The sequence below is a fragment of the Dromaius novaehollandiae genome, chromosome 4, assembly GCF_036370855.1.
Source record: "Dromaius novaehollandiae isolate bDroNov1 chromosome 4, bDroNov1.hap1, whole genome shotgun sequence".
NCBI classification, from domain to species: Eukaryota; Metazoa; Chordata; class Aves; order Casuariiformes; family Dromaiidae; genus Dromaius; species Dromaius novaehollandiae.
Window position 1 is genome coordinate 76077034 of NC_088101.1, and position 21648 is coordinate 76098681.

Here is a 21648-nt window from a genome sequence, read left to right on the forward strand (position 1 = left end):
AACGGCATGACATCAGTCCTTCAGACCTGTCCAAGATGTGGTTGTCACACCTACACACTTACAGAGCATAGTGCTGTTTATGCTTGCTATAGGTAATGCAACAAAATGAAGGATACTACTTATTTTTACCCTAAATTGTTTCCATTGCTTAAAAAAGAGGAGGGAGGGGCAGGGAAGACTTTTTGCAATGATATTGGTGTTCAGTCTCTGTGGGAGCAACATTGTAAAAAAATCTTCAAGGTTTCATCACCAACTTCATCATACCGAAGGCAAAACAAGAGTGGAAAAAAAACCCAACACACTAACTGCCTGGGAGTATTATTTTGGAAGGATAAATCTCTTTGTCATCTAGGCAAGAGACAAGATGACAAAATAGCTGTAAATTTTCCAGCTGATGGATGTCTGAAGAAATTGCTTTGCTCCACATTAAGAGACATGCCCAGATTTCCCTATGTCACAAATGCCAGTTTTACCAGATGCAGAATGATGGAAAGAAGCAGGACTGAATGGTCAAATGGATGAAGGAAATGGGATGCCTAGGAGTGCAGGAACAGCCTGCAGCCTGGGCTTTTGTTGAAGATCCTTGCTATTTTTCTGCTTAAACAATGTGTCAATAACAGTGTCAGCAATGGGAAAAAGAACATTACATATTTCTATCCCCTCCTGACATTGCTGCACATCATTTTAATCGGAGGAACAGTTTGTGTCTGCCTGAAGTATTAACAACGGCAATATATACATAGCCCAGTTGACCTTATCCCTTCATGATGGAAGAGGTTCTTATGAGGAAACACTGATCTGCTAAAATGACAAACTAAGTAGGTTGCAAAGAAGTGGACACGCAACCCGACAGCCTAATTATGGAGCGGAGAGAATAGGTTACAAGCTACTTTCAGTCTGTCCTGAACTGTCACAAAAGGTCAGGCAGGAGGAGAAAGAGACAGAATATTTATGGGACGTGATGCCATTCAAAATCAACTCATCTCAAAGAATAAGATGGACCTCTTAGGGCTCTGACCTACCTTGGCATGGTTGCGGGAATCCTGCAACCTCCTCCCCATGCATGGACAGCAGCGCTGGTCTTAAATCAGCTGATAAGCCATTGCTGCTGAAAGGGTCATGCTAATGCAGAAGATCCCTAATTCTGGTTAGTATTTAAACACCACAGCAGTTCAGCAGCTGAGTCACAATTCAGCTGTCCGCACACACATAGCAATAACTTTATCAGCCCATAACAGGTATGCCAGAGCTCTTAATCAGGTAGGGCTTGAAAGGATTGCCAGCAACGAAAAAGGCACAGAGCCTCAAGTAACATCTGTTTCTATGACCCTCCCTGTCTTTGTTGGTAGCTTTATAGCATGATATCATTTTCAAAGGAAATAAGTGTTTCTCATTCATGATTTAGACCTGATTATACAAACGCTGTTTAAGTAGGCAGAAGTCAACCTCTTCAGGAATCTGATGCTTGTCAAAGAGGCAGCAGTTATTTAGAAGTTAGCTGTAACACACCATCCAATTAATACACCCAGAAAAGTCAGAAAAGGATAACTCTGACATTGTTAAGAGTTTAAATTTAAAAGTATATGACAAACCTGCTTCTCTTTAGACTGACGTCAGATAAATAACATAATCTGTGAGAGGATAATGTGCAACTGAGCATGAACGAACCAAAAAACTCCCGTTGATGGGCTCTTCCCTTCCCTCCCAAGATGCTGAAGGGTGCTTCCAGCTTAAGCATTGCCTAATTAGAGAATGTACAGCTCCTTAGGCCAGGCCCATGTTCTACTGAAAACCTGATATGATTGTTTTTTTCACTGAGGAAATAGTAACTGGAGAGTCACTTTCTGAGATACTAAGATGACTTTTGGCACAGTGTGTCCAAGTAAAAAAAGCATGTGCAGGTGTGCACATATGCACGTTTCAAATAAAAATGCTTATTTCTGTGTTTTTTCCCTCTCTGCCTTTCCTTCAAGCTGTGGTTTTACAGTAACTTTATGTTAACATAAGTCTGGGCTGCCACTGAGAGGGCTGAGGTCCTCCCTGATCCCTCATTTTCATTCCTTCCTTCGGGCCAGCATTAGCATTTCTGGGGCGTTGGGTGACCAGATGAGGGCACAGATCCAGCTTACCACATGTCTGCAGGAGCCCTAGTTTCAAATGTAGGTATCACAGAATGGTTAAGGTTGGAAGGGATCTCTGAATTTCATATATATAGGTGTATATATATGCATATACATACATATATTTATAATATAGATATATAACATATATAATATAGATAGATAGATATACATGAATTTCCTTCTGTTCTATAGGTAGAAGCACAACTTGGCTATTGGGAGGCAAGTGATGGGACAGGACATCTCCCGCTTGCAGGTTGAGCATCCTGGAGTATGGCAGAAAGGATGTAGCCTACCCCAAGATCATCAGACAAGCTTTGGGCATGCCAGGTTCATACTCCTATGGGGTTTTATTTATGTTTAGGACTCAGTAGCTACGTGGAGAGAAGAATGAGGACAGCTTTATTCTTTTTCCTCTGCTGCAAAACAAGTCTATTCAGCTTCTTGGAGCACGCATGACTTGAACATAGAAATTTTGTACTGGATAGACCATTTTGTAACAAAACACGTGAAGATAGAAAAAACCCTGGTATTTATTGAATACATACGTAAAATATTTGTGTGTGTATTTTTATATATGAAACATATTCAGGCACTAAACTGCTAAAGTTACTGGAGGTAATGTCACCAATAGCCTAAATGTTATAACTATTTTCAAATGGAAGCAATAGCTGCAAGGAGGCTTACATTTAGCTTGCTTTTCCCCGGGGCAGCACATTCCAGCTACGTGTGTTATCCTGCATCTCTGTGGAACCCACTAGCTGCTCTGATAACAATGTACTTCTGTATTTTTAAAAGACTACAAAGCAACCATGCAAAGAGTAAAGTTCATTCTGAATATTTCTATCAGAATTAAACAGGCCAGTACTATTTCATGTTTTAGATTATTTTTCCCTTCTGAAATTTATTTTAAGGTCAATAAATACAACCTCAATAGAGAAATCTTTTTTTTTTAATTTTTAAGCAAATTAATGAAGCAACAAGCTACCACACCTACCCTATACTTTGCAAGAGGTTCTAGTTGATAATTACGCAGAAGAGTCTGAAAGTGGATAAGCAGATATTATAGCAGCAGAATGCACAGTAATTCACATCCTTCATTTCAAGGGGACCTATTTAAATTTTCAGTGTATTTTAATTCTTTAGACATTGTTCTCCAGATGAAGTTTAGTACAATACAGTTCTTTCTAAGCTCTTTTTTCCAAGTAAGTATGGCTTGAGCACATTATTCAAGTCTCACAGAAGCAGAAATAATATAAGCAGTAAATACATATCCTTACACTATAGGATGAATTGAATAAAACTATTTATTGGAGAAAAAGCTGACAAGCATTTGATTTGTGCTGACATGTAACAACAAAGACAAGTCAGCAATTTTTTAAACTACCTCCTGGCAAGGTTCTGGAATCCACATGCACCATGGAAAATACACGCAGTAAATAAAAAAAACAACAAAACCAAAAGTCCATACCCTTTAAGGACTGAGTCAATAGGATGGATAGCTCTGGTACTTCCAGCACTTGAGAAAATGGAAATACAACTGAAATGATAGGAAGAAATCTCTTCTGGAGGCAGTCAGAAATCCCTGGTATGCATGATACTGTATTTCTAGCAGCCCATCTGTGGATGTCTATTATGCAGGATAAATGTATGCAGAAGTTAATGCAAGAGACTACACATTCATGCATTTATATACAAGACCATTTGTTCACAACACAATTTAAATAACCATGTCTTCCTTATCCCACAGCTCAAGCTAAAACAATACATCAGCTGGGAGTATTATCTAGCTCTACTTAGTGCTCCTGTTTGTCAAGCAAAACCCCACAGCTCCACCACAGACTTGTGAAAATTGGGCAATTTGCCTAAATTACAGGGAATGAATCAGATCATCGCAAAGACCCATGGGATACATATTATTTGGGCATCTCAGTGCCAGGAACGAGGGAGTATAGTGCAAGGGTAGACATGGTTGTGAGCATCATTTTACTGTATGGCTTCTCTCAGCCAACCTCAACTAAAGAGGAACTCCTGAAATATAGTTAAGTTAAAGTAGTTCTTCAGTAAGAACATAGGAGGAGGGTAGGTACAAAACGTAAAATAGGTAGACACTGATCCCTGCTGTGGATTTTCACAATAAAAGCAGTGAGTGAATGAAATAATGTGAAAAGAGTGTTTCAGTAGGCTGAGTACACTTGACCAAACCAACAGTGATATCCAAGGAAATGACCCATGGAGATTCTCTCCACTTCACCCAGAGAATGGGTCCTATCATCATGCATGAACATATATATGTATGTATGTATATTCTGTAGGATATCGATGCTGGAATAGCAATATTAGGAGGAGAAGTGACGGGCACTAGCTAGTCTTCTAACAGGGAGATGTGGCCAACTCTCCCCAAATATTCTCATGAGGCTGCTTGAAGATGCTTCCATGCTTTTACAGTGGAGAGCCTGTGCTGCCTGTGCTGTCTTGATGTAGGCCTGTTGAACAGGCTTTATTCCAGAACTGCACTTGCAATACCCTTAACTATATTTCTAGATCTAACTTCACTGCTTTCCCAAAGGAGAAGTCTCCTTACAAGTTAGTTTTAAGAAATCCTATTCAAAGCAGTTTTCATTAACATCCCTATGCGGTGAAGCCGTATGAACACCTACCTATATACTGTACGGTTCTATATACAAACTAGCGTCTTCCAAATCAAGGCTGGGACTTTCTATTCAGGTCAACAGCAAAAGGGAAGCACGTTCTTTGCTGCCTCTAAGGTTTTACATCTAAGAGATAACTGCAATTCTTGTTGGATACGAGATACAAGAGCTGTTTAAACAGGATACAAGAGCTGTGTAAATACCTACAGTAGATCCCTTCCTATCTCCATCTGTAGCAACTTGTGGTGTTTTGTTAATGATCTGGATATAGTTTCAAGGGCAGTATAAAAATATCTGCTATGGTTTGATGCCCTCATTTAGCTCTACCTTGTCTTTGTGGTTAATGCATAATGTTAACATAAACTCCAGCTGCTCAGCAGATCCTAAGTCCTTGTAAAGAACAAGTAAATGCACACTTGCCTAAACTAAACAGTAACTCTGTGGTGGTCTGCACTCAAGTGAACGTGATGTGATGATGAACAGTGCTTTCTAATGAATGCTGCACCTCGCCAGTTCCTAACGATATTTAACATTTTTTTTCTTTCATCAAAAATGATGAAGTTAAAATAATTCAGCAATGCTGCACCTCGCCAGTTCCTAACAATATTAAACATTTTTTTTCTTTCACCAAAAATGATGAAGTTAAAATAATTCAGCAATCCTCATGTTTCAAACAACAGCGGTCAAGGAATCTTTCTGGGGAGCCATCCACAATAGGTAACATAAGCAATATGTAGCCAGAGAGCAGTTATTATTCAGCCTGAAATACAGTGATGAAGCATTACATTCTTTAGAAAAATGGCTTACACTCTTTTTAAGACTTTGAACTATTTTTAAGACTTTAGCAACAACAAAGTCAGATGAAGGCTGATACCAGTAAACAAATGTCAACAGGAAAAGAAATACAGAACATGGGGTTATGTACACTGCCTGCCCTAGGGGTGAAGTTAACCCCAGGACAAAGCAGCTTCACGGCGCTCTGCATCTTCTAGCTCTGCCGTTCCCTTTGACCTCTGGGCGCATTAACAGACATATTTCCGTATCTGCATGTTCCCATTGCTTAAAATGAAAACAGTCACATGCGTAAAGAATTTTGCTGGATCAGGTCTCATGGGCAAAAACCTATTTTTATAGGTGTTCATTTAAAATTGGGGTCATTGAGTACTGTTGCACATTTACAGCTAGGAGACAGAAACAGAGATTCAACCACCTTTATGTAAGTCTCCTCACTAAAGTCTGTGGAATTTCTCTCTTAAGAAGAAGAACTGACTGTTTTACTAAGCTACCTGAGAATGAGATATGTATTACATATAAAAGTATAATCAAAAAACCCAAAGCAAATAGAAATTTGATTAAAGAACAGGCTTTATGGAGATCAGCTTGCAATACAATATTTTACACATGAATTTCTGCTAAAGAAAGCCACATTTCTCAATTATCTATATCTATTCATGAACTTCCTTTCCAAAACTGAAGTATACTTATTAAAAAAAAAAATCCTTGGCAATAAACTCAAGCTGCTGGTTCTCCTTGGACTTCCTTTCAAAATCACAATCGCTGGTATTATTCAGATTTAGAATTCATGTTTAAACTGATTAATACATTATTGATTAAACTCAGATGCCACCCCTTCCTAGAAGCTACTCTAATGTGCACCCTTTCTAGGGACAAAGCAAACAAATTCTCGCTATGTAGCTCCCCATCTACCTCTAAGTGATGACTCCCAAGGCCACTTTGCAGTCTATTTTTTTCCAATTTTTATCTTCAGAATATATTTTTCTGTGTTTTAAGGGCAAGGCTTTCTGTTTCCACAAATTTTGGTGAGTTTTAAACAGTACTGATAAAACTCATTATTTTTGCTCTATTTAATCTTAATAACCTCAGCCATCCAAATGCAAGATATCTTAATTAGTGAGGCACTGAGCACAACAGTCTAAATAAAAATCTCACAGCTGAATAAACCAACATTTGGTAAATGGATATTATATGAGACCAATAAGGCAAACTTCTGCCAAAACAGAGAACTTAACATTATACAGCAATTCTCAGAAATACACAGCTAAGAACTGCAGTCATAAAACACATTTTCCAAGAATCCGTCTTTGTCATCATTCCTGGATTTCAAGTTTCTTCTTCAAGGTTGTTTTCATTTAGTCCTACGAGTCTTCAAAATATTTAAGTAGCCATACAAATGTGTCAGGACAGACTTTTTTGTAAGCACCAAGTAAATTTAAATTAGGAATATAAATACTCCATGTATCTATGCAAATCCAAAGAATGATCATCTTGTTTTAAACCTCCTAAATAGATTCCTTCACTTAAGAATTACTCACTGTATATGGTGGAAAGTACAGAAGAATGCCATTTTAGTTTTAGAGGTGACATTCCTATGACTAAATGCCAACGCTTACAATGTAGTCATCTATACCTGAGCGAGTTGCCCAAGGCTCCCTGTACAATCAGTGGAGAAATGCAGGCTTCCCAAAATAGACAGCTAGCACAGGTCGGATTAATTACATCCTAGAGAAGCACATTTCTGTCCATCACTGTAAAAGAAGTCTAGAGGGAACAAGCTCAGCTATAGACCCGCTCTCTTGTCTATGTCTGAAGTCTGGCAGGATGTATCCCACTGTAAGTGCCTATCACTTTTCAAGTGCATTTAATTTGAAAATCTGATCCCATGTTTACTATAGGGAACTGAAAAACAGCTTTACTGTAGCGAGAAAGCTGTTTAAATGTAATAAGAAAAATGTTTAAATATAGTCATATCGTATTTTAACTCACACTCATATATTTAATAGTGCTAATATTACATAGCATGCATAGACCATCTTTTATCTGTGCTCAACCAGTTTTCCAGGAAATAGAAATGAGGCATAGAAACATCTAGACTTCAGTTTTCCGAAGTACACATTAACCGAAGCCTTCAGGAGCCCTTTTGTGTTGCTCTGAGACTCCGAAAATCACGATGGAGCTCATGCCGCCTCCTCGGTTTCTAACCGGCTCTTTCCTTTGCTCAGCACACACACAAGTCTGTGGTTACAAGCACCAGGGAAAAGCAGCAGTTGTGAATACATGACACTCCATATTCCAATTTTTTCAATACCGATGGTCTGAATGAGTGGCCTTGCACGTACAACTAGGTGAGTTCTCTGTAGACGTTGGTAAGTTGAAACAAACTCTTTCTCCTCAGTTAGAAAGTAGATTTCCAAATGCTAATCTTCAAGGTTGGTAAATATAACATTATTTCATAGAAATATATTCTCATTTCACTCTGACTTCAGCTCCCATTCCATCCTCCTGTCACGGCCTCAGCAAGAGCATTTTTCCTCCAATCTCAAAACTCAAGTGTGAAAAACGTAACAGATTTGACATACAAATGTCAGATTTCATCCCATTGTCCCAAGTGAAGGGAAAGAAAGCCCTTTTGGCCTGAGGCTGTCAACTGAGTACTGCATCAGGAACAACCAACGCAATAACAGGTCACCACACATCAGGAAAAACCATTTTAATAAATGGTAGACCCATTTCCTGATAAGCAGGGTGAGGGTTTTCACAGCACTTGGTTTCTTTGCTTTTCCAAACCCAGCAACACAAGTTCAGCTGCTCGCAGATTCATCCTCAGCTCCCACAGTAGTGAATGACACCGTTATATGTCCCATTACTAACTCTCCTACACCTGACGCAGAAAAACACCACAGTGCATTTATTTCACAATCTCCCTCTCTGTTACTATTTGAAATCATTCTGCTCTTTCATCAGTATCTGAGTTGGCTGCCCTCTGTTTTACTTTGTCTTTGGTTGCAAACCTGGCACATGGCAAGTTGTACGCTGTCCTTGAAGTACAATGATTGAAAATAATCTGAAATGAAATCCCCTGTGTAATTTGTACCCATGGTCGTCTGGTAAAGGAATCAGACCTGAACAAATTCCCCCTGGCACAACTCTGTACTGTGGGACTGCAGATCACTACGCTTGAGCACTTCAGTCTCATTTCTTACAACGGGCGACTTTCTCACCATTTGTCTTCAAAAGCAGTTTGGCAGGATACTGCCTCCATAAACTCCTCTTGCATGCAAGTTCACAACAGGTGCAGGCACTCCATCAAATACAGAGTAAAGCAAGACAAAAAAAAAGAGGATGGCAGGCAATTATATAGAGGACAAGGCAAAGTCAAGTAAGGTACCGTACAGTCCTCAATGCACACTGCCTCTAAGAATCTCCAAAACGGGGCAGGTTTTTACTTAAGAACAAACCTAAACATAAAACATAAACAGGCATATTTTGAGGTAGGATATTCACAAGCTCAGTGATTTCCCTAGGGAGTTGAATCAGTTTAATATTTTCAAAGTCCAGTGGCAGTACTGTCATCTTTGGACAATGCCATGAGCCTGAGCTCACCTTACACTGTGAAGCATCCTGTATGGTAGAAGCTGACAGATGATTGTCTGGAAATGTGTTTGGAAAAGCAGCCACCAGTCATAGTCCATACACTACTTTAAATTTTTCCTTCAGTAGTTATTATTTCAAACTGCAAACCGACTGTAAACTAACAAGTAACTTAATAAAAATCAGAAAATAATGAGGCACCAAAATACTGGTGACACATTATGTATTACTTTTCCTATATTTTTCTTTGAAAGATTCTGATAATTGGTGCATGTATGAAGAAGGCAGAAAAAAAACCTATGGGAAGATAAAGAAGCTAGGGCAATATAAAATTACCCAAACATTAATATACATATTACAGTTGTTTAGCCTGCTTAATTATGCCATTTCTTAGCCCTCACACTTAGAACAGATGGGATGCAGCCCTCTCATCCTTAAATTAAAGAACATGCAACTTTATGCTGATGAAGCTTTTAATCATCCAGGACACACAGTCTAACAGGCAGAATTTTAATTTAGTGACACAATTCCTTGGTGTGATCAGATAAAGAAAGGAAAATAATAGTATTCTCAAAAGCACAGACTCTAATAATCTTCCCTACTAGCAGAAAGCCAGCAGACAAGCTGCATGTTAAACAAGATAATGGTAGCAGGCAATAAAAATTCTTACTCAAAGGGCTCTCTGCTGGAGTTCAGAGATTTTCCAGCAGTCCTATTATTAGGGTCCAAAGTCACTGGCATTGGTCTTTGTCTTATTAGTCAATGACAAAAATTCATTTGCCTACAATTAGAGGAAGAATCATTTTGGCATAGATGCTATTCCTTAAACACAGCATGAAAGAGTCATCACTTGGATTAAAACAGTTAATTAAAAACTGAATAAATTATTTAATGCTGTATTAGGTTTACTACAGTATAAGTAACCACTTAAAATTCTATAAGAAAATGCAATTTAAATGAGAAATCAGCAACCACAGAAAATTTATTTTTGCAAGTGGCTTTTATCATTTGTCCTTAACAGTTTGAAATGGCATTTTTCCCTGCTGATTTGGGCAACTTCCTTTTGTGAATGAAGGGTATCTGTTTCCTCCTGATTTTCAAGTTTGATGAAAATCTCAGTAGGAAGAAATAATAACAGAAGGAATTTAATAATTTCCTAAGTAGGCTCACTTCACCATATGTCATATATATATACATATATATATACACACACACACATATATATGTATAGTGAACTGGTCTGGGATGGTCATGAGCCCCTTAGTCAACCCTAGTGAGCGTAATCACAGGAAAGAGGTGCACGTACGTGTTGAGAGTCGCAGCAAGCCTGACTTCAGTGAGAACTTGCAGGACTCTTCTCAATTAGTCTTCTGGGAAAGGAGTGCAGTCTGTGATTTTAATAGCAAACAGCGCAGCATCATGTGACACTGCTCATGGAAGGGGTACAGGACTGTAAAATAGCAGGGGAGACGTTTGCTCCGCGGACTGCCCGATAGAAGTGCCAGGTGAGGCAGACCCTATTAACCACAGGTCAAAAGCAGCGTGACATACAGTGTTACGGATATATTGACTAACATTACTCAAAAAATTAAGCTTCCCAAGTAAAGCAGATAAATGCTTGTCTAACCCAGTTTTTAGAAGTGCTCCTGAACTCATCATTAGGATCATGAGTTGCAGCAGTTAACATGAGGGCTTATAAATCAAGTGCAACTACACTGAGAAAAGGGAAGAGTGCTGAACAATTCTTACATGCTTCTCCCTCTCCTATGAACCTCATTAAAGTGAAATTGGATTATGGTTTTGCACTGAAATCTCCGGAGCATTGAGGCATTAGCAGGGCTGATGAGAGATACGACCCGTGTAGCAAAACCCTCACAACTTTATTATGTGTTTGTTCCAAGGTCTAAGGAGACCAACTCGCCTCTCTCCTGCCCTCTACTCCCTGTACATCTGCCATTTCCAGTTCCTACTCCCTCTCCCGTCTCATGAAGTCATTAATATTTTATAAGTTATTAACATGTAAGGAGCTGCTCCAGGGTACCAAGTACTCTGCGTGAGTCACTGGTGGTGGCTTACTGGAAGGGCACACGCTTCTTTGGCTGTTAAGCCCAAGCAGGGCAAGGGCTTTCCACCTGCACCGTCTCGGGGCAAAGCTCTGCCATGCCACTGGACCACCCAGCTGATGCCTCCTGGCCAAGACCAGCTCCTCAGTCACACCAAGGAAGGGTGCAGACCTCTGTTTCACATATCCTTACTTTCAGATGTTTACATTTAGAGCTTGCTCTGGGTTGTTCAGAACCTGACTCACTAAAAAGCAGCCCGTCCCTAGCGTGAAGTGATGTACAAGGAGAGGGCCAGACTCTGTAATAAGTACTGCTTTCCAAGTCACTTCCCTAAAGGGCAAGAACATCACAGCCAGCATGAATGCACAGACTGAGACTACTTAAAGCATGCTCAATCAAGCTAAGGTTTGATCTCTGTTTGGCAGAGTACTTTTTTTGTTTGGTTGTTTTTCTTTAAAGCTGGCAGAACGACAACTTAAGAACAGCTGTTTTTTTGTAAGGGCCGATATGTCAGGAAACCCATCCCAAATGACCCCAAGGTCTCAAAGACAGATTTTACCCTTCGCTCTCACAAAGTACAACAAACTTTGGGGCAATCTGAGTTTGCACTTAGATCATGGAGCCCTTAGATGATCTGACCACACACCAGAAAGGAACCCTCAAGTTCAAGTAGAGTAGAGCTAATCCCATTATTTTAAAAAGCTATTACAGCAGTAGGAGAAAGGAGAAGGGCTGAGGAAGTCTAAAATCCCCAAACACTATACTTCTTCAAGATCACCCGACAGCTTTTGCTCTCCTTGCAATATAATCAATACTTCGGTTGTCTCCTTTGGGGGAGACAGCAACGCAAGCCTTGTACACACACCTGCAATTTTCTTCAGGTTGTTCAAAGAGCTACTCTTTACAGGGAAGCCACCAGCGTAACTTGCACACACTCGCAACGCTTTCGAAAGTTCCAAAGTTGGACTATAAAACAGCAAGAGGAAAGAAAAAGAAGGTGGGAGATCTGAAGAAGATGAGGTCAAAGGGGTGACACCTCCCACTGAGCTTCTTCACATATGCAAAATCTAAACTCTGAGTTTTATAAACAATAATAAAGGAGAACGTCCAAAGGGACGCAGCCCTTGCAGTCACTGCAGACAGACAGACTGGAACAACAGTTACCAAGACATTAATTGGAACTTGAGTCAGGTTAAAATTAACTGTTGGTTTTCTTTGTATGTTGGACAAGGTTCAGTTCAGGTCAGCTCTGGGACCAGGCTCATGATGGGGCTGCCACAAGGACGACAGTGTCTTGGGGCTGGCTGCAAGCAGATAGCAGTGGAGGAAGGTGGCAGGGCTGGTTTATGCCAGGGTGGCATACCTCATACCTACCCGGCCCACTCTTGGTCGCTGAGGCTCCCACTCAGCAGAGCAACACAAACATGTGTTTAACTCAAAGTACTAATCTCACTGACAGCAAATAAGGTGATTCATTTATTCAAAGCAGAGCATTTCCTTAAGCACTTTTCTCAGCTTCGGGAAGAAATGGTGCAGGAGAGGCTGAGAAGCTGTACAGAGAACCAAGGACAGCAGAAGGTCCGAGAGAAAATGAAAAGTTCACGATCCCCATGAAGAGACAAACTGTCCCAGCAAGGAAACGGCTCTTTCCTTCCCCAGAGAACACTTGTTTTGTTTATCTGAGGGTTTTGGTGTGCGCTTTCAGTTGTTCACATAGTCGGGGCTTGCTTTCATTAATTTCTGAAGTGGGAAACTGGTTTTTTTTTTCCTTTTTTTTTTTTTTTTTAAAGGCTTCCACAACTGGATGTTTTCTTTTAAATTAGACCTTACTTAATATCATTTTTGAAACAGCAATAACTAACTAACCCTGGAAATATGATTGTTTATGTAACCAGGTGGGGTCCCACCCAACTGAACTCAGCATTATTCACCCCTGGCCCCAGTCCAACATTTTCCCCAAGAAACTGCAGGGTGGATTTCATTCCTGTTAAGCTCAAAACAAAATGCTGTGGCCTGACCTAGCCTCGATCTCCTTTCAGCAGTCCTGGTCCTTCCTGGAGGACCCACTCTGCACCTATCATCCCCCTGACTAGGGAGACTCGCAACTCTTCATGCTCCTAATTGCAAACACATGGTCTCGATAGAGGGATAATAACCTGATTAATGTTTTTCCCCAAAGAAGCAGACCTTTTCATTTTCAAAAAGGTGGCTTTGATAACACTGTATTTGAATAGAAAGTTGAAAATCGGTTAGCTCTAAATATTTTAAGGTACTTTTTTTCTTCTGTCTGTATCTCCTACAGCCAGTGACAACCTTCAGGAGTTGTTTAACTCAATTCCCTAGCACAGACTTTGCTTGCAAGAAGAAATCCCACTTTCCACGTGGGCCATTTCTTTTGGTTTGATCCATCCTAAACTCTGCTGGCAGAACCACATTAAAGACAGTGCCTCCTCTGCAGCTGAAGCGTTGGCCAGCGCCCCTCGAGGTGACATTTACAGCCCTACCTCTCTTTATCCAACAACTTACCTCTTACATTATCTATCTTATTTTCAACTCCTACCATTTTATCCTTCCATCATTCCTGACCATCCCGTTCGTACAGCTGAAGCAATGTCTTTTTGGTCGGTCCCAGCTGTTTTGCTGTGCACATGTGTAGCAGGAGTATGAGAAGGACTTGACCCTTGGCGAGAACTTCTCCTACCAGCTTTACTTCTCCTCACACTGGAAGCAGCTCGCTTGGGGCTTTGAACTTTTAAAAAGCTTCATGCAGCTGCATGTTAGCCTTCTCCCTTCTTCATGCCCCACTCGGTCCAAGTGCCAGGTGAGAAGAGGAGCAGCTGATGCCTCCTTGCCTGCCGCCAGCTCTGCCACCAGGCCACCAACCTCCGGCAGGGACGAGGCAGGCAGCTGGTGACAGTGGCCTCCAAAACCACCTGGGGATGTCTTTCAAAACCCTCCATTCAGCTGCCAAAAGCCTCAGGGCCGTCTCAGCATTTAAAAAAGATGAAGTCCAGCCAGATTCTGGGCCAGCTCCTTTCGCCCGGATTTGCTCTATGCCCTGGGGAGGGGGCCGAGAGCTGTGACTGCTGTCGAGTCTGCTATCTGCTCAGCTCCCAGGGCAGCGATGCCTGTCAAACATGTCACACACAGGAAAACCCTCAAAGTCATTCTTTCCATAGCCAAGTAGATAATTCCCATGATTTTTTCTGACACATTTTGCTGAAAGTATTTGACGTTTGCTGAGCATTTGCCTCGCACCTGTTATTGCATGTTTTTTACAGCATTCCAAGCCTCTTTGCCCAAACCTGGTGCACAGGTAGCTTCTGCCAAGAATTTGCTAGTTTAAAAGCACAGAAATCATAGGTCATACCCTCTCCTGGCCATCAACACTACCAGTTATCATTTCATAGCCTAAACCTTTTACTTGCTAGGGAAACAACCATAAATATACATTAGCAATTTGTCACAGAAAACCTGTATGCCAGTGGTGACTCCAATATACATCACCTACATCCATACCTACGCACACACTTTCTCTGTATATAGATATATATATCTGTATATACACACAAACACACACCCACAAAGGAAGTTACAATTACACACTAGCAATTTTGCCTGTCCTAATTGCTTCCTATTCCCGGTCTAACTGTTAGCTACGATTTTGCCTGCAAGGAAGGAAAGCATTAAATGACAACCTGTCAGCTGTACTGAGCCCTGGAAAGGAAGGCGAGAAAGTGGCACTTTATGCAGGTGGCAGGACAAGGATAGCAAAGGAATTTGAAAAAGGTGGTGTCATGGTCTGAGTGACAGCAAAAAAATCTAAGAATACAAATTGTTTTAAACTTGAGTAAAACCCTAAAACCAGACCAAGGCTAGTAGGGAAAAACCAACCAACAAAACACAACAAACAAAAATAATACACTTACAGGGTGTTAATAATGTTGTGCATGCTGAAAAGTGGCCACCACCTCATAAACTTGCTTGCAAAAGAAAGCCCCAGAAAAGCCTGTGAAGGCACACACATTCCCATAAAAATAACAGACTGCTCAATCTGAGAAAGCTGCATTATTTCATTTAAGAGCCTCAGAAGTCTGAAAACCACTTCTTTATTCTGCAATACTTACATGTGCAGAAAATACCTGAAAAAAACTTAATTGCATTAACTCTTTCTTAGTGAAAATAATGCTCAGGATTGGCATAAGCCTGGAGATTATCGACTGTTAAAGGCGGAAGATGCAATGGTTTGTGAATAATTTGTTAATGATACTGAGATCAGTGCAAGTGTCTCTCAGTGCCTTACAACCATTATATTTTATTAATCAGACCAATAGCACCCTGTAAAAATCGAAATCTGTCTACAAAGCTAGCGCACATGGGAAAAGCACACCCGTGTTTGTTTTATTTCAAAGGAAACCTACAGTAGCTCCCATTGTTTGTTTGTTTTTTCCCCAGACTAGACAGCATGTGGCTTATGAGCCCCATTGATAGACGTGATAAAGCTTATGCCAGATCTGATTGATGACTGCACTGGGAACTGCTACGAAGGTCACTCCTTAATGCTCTGTTTGCAGCTGGTCCTGGTAAGCAATGCTAGAGCAAAAAAAAATCTGGATCTGCTAATTGCCAATAATAATGGAAATTACATCCGTACCTTTCATTACCTTCTGTTCCATTTTTGTAAAACAGTAATGCCATGAGAGCCTATAACTGATGAGAAACCAGATAAGTTTTGAAGTGATCCTTAAAAATTAAATGTACTTTAATGGACCAAAAAAAAAAAAAAAAATCCACCCAGAACCACCAGCCAAATAATGAGCCATGTACAGACAGGCCAGAGTAGTTTAGCAAGAAAGCAGCATAATAAATAGCTTTTGCCATCCACCTCCCTACAAAACTAAGATAACATATACTCTGTGAAAGACTAGTGCTGTCCCTGATAACGTGAAAACACAAATTAAGCTACCTTCCCAAAGTCAGTTTATTTTAGATGAACCAAGGAAGTGTGTTTATTAAAAGTGGCTAGCAGCATAGGATAAGGTCAGTGGGCCGGAATATCAGTCAGTCACGTAGAAGGACACCAAAATCTTGTTTTCCATAAATATTTAGATATGATTGGGAAAGTGATAGAGACTTTGGGGAATTCACAAACATGATATAATGGCAGTCCCTTAATGAATAATATATACTCAGTGCAACTCATAGCAATTACCCCCACACACACAAAATGCTGTATTTGTTTGGGGGGGGGGGGGGGGGATACTGTTATCTTTGAGACATTATCTAAATTACAGATTAAGATTGAAATCACATGTGCACTATTTTCTGGCACTTATTATTAATGGATGAAAATATTTTTATTCAGCGTTTTGTACTCATAAAGTTTTTGGCACAATAAGGACATCACCAAAATCCGTCCTAGAGAAAGACAACCACTATCACTCAGCTCAAAAGTACACGATGACAGAGAGATGCTGGCAGCAGAAATCCCCAGATATGAAAACATGCCACCACTATTTCAGCTGTCCTCATGAAAGGAGTAATGCACTGACTTTTTTGCAAATATTTATTTCTTTTTTTAGGTTAGAAAATAGATTTAAAGAAGGCAGTCCTACCCAGTTTTACTGACAAACAAGCACTATCAACTCTGAAGGTACCACTACGTCTAAGAGCAGTATCTGTACAAACACAAGCCTGTAAGAAAATCCTCTTAGGAATTTCTTTACTAGATTTCTTGATGGAGAGTAGTAAAATATACAAGAGATATTGATTTGTCCTCTTCACAGCCTAGCATATTCTCCCAGGGCTACTCCAAGACAGATGATCGCCGCTGGCTCATTCTGGCAGTCCTGCGTGTTCAGGGCGCTCAGCAGCTTGAGCGCTCAGATCTTACCGCGTGCTGCGCAACTCGAGCAACCTTCTGTCAGGGTGGCACAGGAGTAAAGGAAGGCAGAGAAATTAGTTTTCGGCCATCTAGTGACTTCATTTCTTAAAATCCCTCTGAAAAAGGGCTTGTGTCTCCAAAAGTTCTTTTGTTATCCAGGATGAGATACTCCCCCTTTCCACAAATCCTGATTTATGTTCCTGCAACCCTATGAATGAGCCTTACTAGCACCACCACACGTTTCATGACCTGGAGAGAGTCAACAATTAACTTTCTAATCAGAGAATAAGAGCTACGAAATCTTAAAAACCTACCTGCAGTGTTTTACAGTACCACTGCACATGAAGAACAAATGCAACAGCTCAATGTATATGTACACGTATGTATATGCAGGTGCAGCGTGACAGTCGCACACACCTAGCCCAGGATCACCGCTGCGTGATTACAGCTACGTGTTTTCCCACTGCCTCGTGGCGTGGGTAGAGGTGATGGACAATTCCCTTTATTGCTCCATGCAGACACTCCCCCAAAAGACACTCGGCATGATATTAAAGAGCTACATCTGCACTGGGGCCAGCTTAGGACACTGCATAACAGAAAAGTTAATTCCTCCTAAATTTGAATGGATGATCTAAACAGACTTAGACCAGGAACATGTTCAAGATTTAGATTTTTAAGTCCTGGCTGAAAGTTCCCAGTGACTCTGTAGTACTTTGGTTGTCTTCCATTTTTCCATTATTTTTGTTGGGTTTGAATCTTTGGGTTCTGCTGGAAGCCTAAGAGCAGTAACCAGGAATACTATCTACTGGATGTGTAAAACACTCATCTGCCCAGCCCAAACAGACACGTCCTTTGCCAGCTGAGACACTGTACTTGCAGACAAACCAATGAATCAGTGCAAAGTCAAGGCTGCATCAACAGCGAGGTGTCATTCACACGTAACGCAAGTTGAACTTGGCAACTGGAAGGGACGCACAGATCTGTTGAGAAGTTGAACGCAGTAGGTTTTAGGGCAACTAAAAGCACAATAATATAAAGTTAACTGAAGCGTATGGTAGTTTGGAAGCAGAAATCCTGGCATCCCACCCTCCCGCAAGGCAGAGCATCTCTTCCAAATCCGTATAAAGACGACCCGTTCTTCCTCCTCGCCCGCGCCCACGCAACACAAAGAGCGCAGCTTTGAACAATGCGGCCAGTCAAGCACACTCGTGGTTAACCAGGCTCCCATTGATGGACGTATCAGATACAAAACTTCTGAAAACGGCCGGAAATTAAATCGGTAGAATCCAGATTGCATAAACCTGCACTGCGCTGCTGGCTCTTTGTCCTGGGGCAACGTCCCAGGGACGCCTGCGGCAAGCAGCAGGGCAAGACAATTCCTGCCTGACCTTCCCTTCCCGCAGGTTTTCTTTGTGCCACTGAAAGGAGTAGCACAATTAGTCGTGTGTGTATCATGCGGAGCCTGGCTCCGTTGTGTTTTCAGTGATATTCATCTGTTTAATGTCTCGGAGAATCTCTCTTAAATTTGAAAGCTTGAGGAGATGCAAACAAAAAACCTCATTTGCTCATTCTGTAAGATTTTAAAATAGTCAGGATAGGCTGACCTATTGGAGTGCTTTTGCGTTTTCCCCCTCCTTGCTGCTACTACTTCCAGAAACACAGCAATTTTGATCCCAAAGAGCTTCCAAATCCCTTTATCTGAGGACCTACCCAAGAAGCAGTAACACCACATAACACTTCTACATTCGCTGAGCTGCTTCCTGACGAACACCAAACAGCGCTGCACGTAACCGGAGGCACCGAACACCTGCTCATTGTTCCAGGCACGGGACTGCCACTACGATCACGGAGTATTTAGACACACAAAGAATACTGTAGATGCTTTTTTTTTCACAATCCATTTCAAATTCTTCTTAGATCCATCTGGTAAGTATAGCCCTAGAAAGCCCAGGCTGCTCCCCCTTGGTCTGTAATGCAACATTTGCTCCTTTCACACCTCAGTTTGTAAGGAAAAAAAGGAATTGTGCAGCTCTTCCTACAGAAACCACGAGGAGGCACAAGGGATGACTAAAGGGCACCAAGTGCCCATATAGGACAGCACCGATGGATGCATCTTCCTGGCTGCCAAGCCACTCCCTTGGCCCCCTACACCATCCTTTCCCAGCCAAACAGACAAGGAATTTTATCACACTGCCATCTTCATAAAAGAAAAATGTGGCTCCCTGACATGTTGTGCAAACAGCAGCAGAGCACCTGTGAGGGCAGGATGCTACATTCATGGAAAATATCCCAGAGAACAGAACCAGTCCCTGCTGTGACATTTTTTTCCTATGGAACAAAACAAAGAACTGCACAAAGAACGACCAAACCTGCAGGCTTGAGAAGCTCTGGACTGCAGTACAATATTTAATTAGACCTTCCTCGTTTTGAGGTTTATTTCATCATATTACAGTCTGACCTCAGCTGAAAAGCTCAATCACCGTGAAGGTATGATACACAAAACAGACACAAACCTATCAAGCGTTTGCTGCATCAAACTGATTACAAGGAGCCAGAGAGGAGAGCAGCTAACTACCTCTGCGTGCCTCACATCTGCTCGTCTCGCCTTTCGGAAGCGCGTACGCGTCTCTCCGGCCTTCCCCGGCAGGTGAATCCCGTGGTTTCCCGAGGAGCAGGGATGCTTTTCGCCTCAGCAAGCAGAGCGTCTATCCAACGTCTCTGGCTCCAGGACCTGTAATTTATAAAGCAAGTCTGCTTTGGACTGCTTATCTAGCTCTCTCTTTTGCCTGCCTGTTTTTTCCCTGCTGGCTAAATCTTTGGCAAGTTTCCTCCCCTCAGCCCACCCCCCCCACCCCCACCCGCCCCGCACAGAACCAACAAAGTTAAAACCGAGTTTCCAAAAAAAAAAAAATATCTCAGTGGAAGAAATCGAAATACGTCGCTGCGAACTGCAGAGCCTTCTACCAATCACACGCTGCTTTTTCGTTTTAACCTCTCTGTTAAACAGGAAATAAGAAGGAGGGAGTCGCACGGCCAGCCAAGGGGGCAGCCCGGCAAGCAGGGCTCCCCGCGCCTTCGCCCTCGCTGGATCCAGGCTGCCACATGATGCAATCGGCCGCTCCGCGCCGACGAAACGCGGTCAGGCGGCACCGGCTGCCGCGGGACCCCCCTCCCCGCCCGCCGCGGCGGAAAGGCACGAAACCCCCGGCCGCACAAAGCGGCACCGCCTCGCCCGGGCGCCCGGCGGCCCGGAGCCGAGCCTCGGGCCGGCGACCGGACGGGTCGAGGCCGGCGGGTCCCCGCGGGGCTCGGGCAGCCCCGGGACGCGGCGTCTGCGGGCGGCGGGCGCAGCGCGGCCGCGGGCGGCGCAGCCCTCCCTCCCGCCCCTCACCTCCCCCGCCGCCGGCGGGAGCCGCGGTCCGGCCTCTCCTACCTTGCGGCCGTCGCGCGGCGGCTGCCGGCACAAAGCGGGCTACGCGCAGCGGCGGGGGCGGCGCAGCGGAGCCGACCGAGCCCAGCGCAGCGCAGGCAGCACCGGGGCCGCGCCGCGCCGCGCCGGGGGCGGGGACACCGCGACGCCCCGCCCCCCGGCCCCGCCCGGCCCCGCCCGCAGCCGCCGGGGCGCTGCGAGGCCGAACAAAGGCGGCGGCGCCGCCGGGGGCCGCCGAGGGGCGCTGTGGTGCGCGGGGCGCTGCGGCGCGGCGGGGGCGGGCGCTGCTCGCGGCCGGAGCATCCACCGCGCGGGGCCGCGGAGTCACGCGCTGGTTCAGAACTGCATTCTCACGTAGTCTAGCCCAGGGCCCCAGGTTTATACCGAGAGCGTGAGCTGAGGCCCTTTACACTGATTAAAGTTTATATATTCGCGGAGAGCTTAAAGCAGGCCTCAGTTCTTAACAAGCTTGCAGGTTGAACCAGTGCAAACTTGTGTGCGGACAAGGTGGATAAACACGTTCCAGCTGTGCCAAGTGCACATATTCATTTTCTTTACTTTTTGGTGAAGAACTTGGGAAACTGAGGTCACAGGAGAATGTTACTAAAGGAAAAAACATCAATCAAGAAAACAATATTTCTGCATTCACAGCTCGGCTGGGTGTTTACAGTATCCTTTATTCTGTTTCGACTATAATAGTTTGATACACAAATGCTCACCTGTAAGAAGTATTTATGGAGCATATTAAATGCAAGTTCATCGGTTTTTACAAGCCCATAGCTTGTGGCTTTGTGCATCTTAGAGCATCCAATTTCATGTGTGCATTGAGAGTCTTCAATTTTGGTGAGTAGAGTTTGGTTTGATCTGGCCAAGTTAAATATGGTCGTCTTCCCTGTTTTATCACCCTCATTCACTCTAACAGGCTGGCACCCGAAGTGTCAGGTTCAACAAGGAGAAAATTCTGTTTTTTCAGCATTTACACTGCATCGCTGGCTATAGTCTGCACAAAATCTCTGCAGCCCAGAGCAGGAGTGCTGAATTCACAGCCCAGCCTTGTATGGACAACTTCTGCAGCCTAAAACTCACTTCCAGCCGCTTGCTTTCTTGTCTG

At 42.8% G+C, this 21648-nt stretch overlaps 1 protein-coding gene across 4 annotated transcripts in view; it reads right to left on the bottom strand.

Annotated features, from left to right (window-relative positions):
• The window catches only part of AFAP1 (actin filament associated protein 1), a 117740-nt gene extending 97032 nt beyond the window's left edge, over positions 1 to 20708 (bottom strand). The window contains exons 1-2 of one of the 4 annotated variants that reach the window (XM_064511476.1): positions 20541 to 20708; positions 19621 to 19838 (exon numbers count right to left, since the gene is read on the bottom strand). The gene's annotated coding sequence lies outside the window, so the exon portion shown is untranslated. Of the gene's footprint in view, positions 1 to 19620; positions 19839 to 20498 lie in introns of all 4 variants that reach the window. The other 3 variants (XM_064511477.1, XM_064511475.1, XM_064511478.1) reach the window with 3 other exon arrangements.
• Between the last annotated feature and the right edge of the window lie 940 nt (positions 20709 to 21648).